Source organism: Cimex lectularius, unplaced genomic scaffold (assembly GCF_000648675.2).
Source record: "Cimex lectularius strain Harlan isolate CLEC.00 unplaced genomic scaffold, Clec_2.1 scaffold301, whole genome shotgun sequence".
NCBI lineage: Eukaryota > Metazoa > Arthropoda > Insecta > Hemiptera > Cimicidae > Cimex > Cimex lectularius.
Genome location: NW_019392845.1, coordinates 1,646 through 3,290, shown reverse-complemented (window position 1 = coordinate 3,290; position 1,645 = coordinate 1,646).

Here is a 1,645-nt window from a genome sequence, read left to right as displayed (position 1 = left end):
TTTCAACGCTTGTGGAAAAAATATCCCTCGTCGAAGCATTTAGAAAATAAGGGAGGAACGAAAATAGGCCTTCCTAACTCTGGAAGAGAAAAACGGGCCAGGATTTTGGATCGTAGAAAAAGGATGTTGGCTCCGAGCCTAATGCAATTCTACCACTTGCAATGTAAACACCCCCTAATGCAAAGGCCTCAACCGTTCACGGTTGAAATAAAAAAAGTTGTAAAAACGATATCTACAACATTTAATAAGAAAATACATTTCTGTGGTGATCTGCTTCAACAAATCTTTGAACAACATCATAATCTCTAGTAGAAATTATGAATGATGGAGTGAGTGTGGAGTTCAATCCTTTTTTTTTAAAAAGATGGTTCCCACTCACATTAAGTTTTTTCACAACAATCCGGATTTCGAGCCCTTCAGCTCATCGTCAGGTTGATAGGTTTTTACAAACACGTCTCTCGATATGAATTGCAAAAGTGAACCCGCTGATACCCCCGCCAACGCGATGTTCCAATGAGGAGCTGTCGTTTAATGGCGCTCAATTTGAACGTGCGAAAAGCGGGAATTATAACACAAATAATTTTTATAATAGTAAATACTGTAAGAAATTGGTTATAAATTAGTGATTAAAGATAAAAGATAGAAAAAAATATTAGAATAATACCTTAATATTATTAAATTATTATAAAAATAATAACAATTGAAATAATTAATTTAATTATTTGGACTTTAATAATATTTATATACATATTTAAAATGGGAGGTAGATCAAAATCTGTTATATTATTAATGCGTTTATCACCATGTTCAATTTTGCATTTTTTAATTTCAAATTTCTCAAACCAATCTAGTTCTTTCCCTTTGTTGAAGCTATGTAATACTGTTGTATTTAAATTTGAATTGAAATTGTTTTGTTTCTTTTAGAAAAAAATTCCGAAAATTTGCTCGATTTGGGCAAATGTTCTTTTACTCTCGTTTTTATTTCTCTACCTCTTTGTCCTATATATTTAATATCACAATCATTACAATTGAGTTGGTAAACCCCGCTTTTTGCCAAGTTGTCTACCTTGTCTTTAGGTTTTGAGAGGATGTTTTTTAGTGACCCCGTACTATATGCTATTCTAAAACCTTCTTGTTTAAAAATTTTACTAACTTTTTCCGATAATTCGCCAATGGCAAACAGCGGAAACCTAATGATTCATTTGTGGTGGGGTGGCTAAGTCCTATTGTTGATTTTTTAAAGTTAATTTTTTTAAATCTTTTAACTAGCAACCTATCAATAAATATTTCTAGATACCCGTTGTTTTTTCCTATGGTTTTAATAGTGTCTAATTCTTTTTTATAGTTAGCCGGTGATAATGGAAGTTTTAACATACGGTCTATGAGCCAAATGATGGCACGTCCCAGGACATTTTTTTGCATTCACCTCAAAAATACAATAGTTGAAAGAAATAGCCGAAAAAACGGAGAAAACAGGTTGAAATTAATTGTGAAATGAAAAACGAGGTGGAATATAAATCTTGGATGGAGAATAGACAAGGTAGGATACGATAGGATGAACAGTATTTTATGAATATAAGCTACATGTAGATATGAGTCAAAAAGTAATATAAAAAATGGTCTACATGTGCATCTGTAATAATAA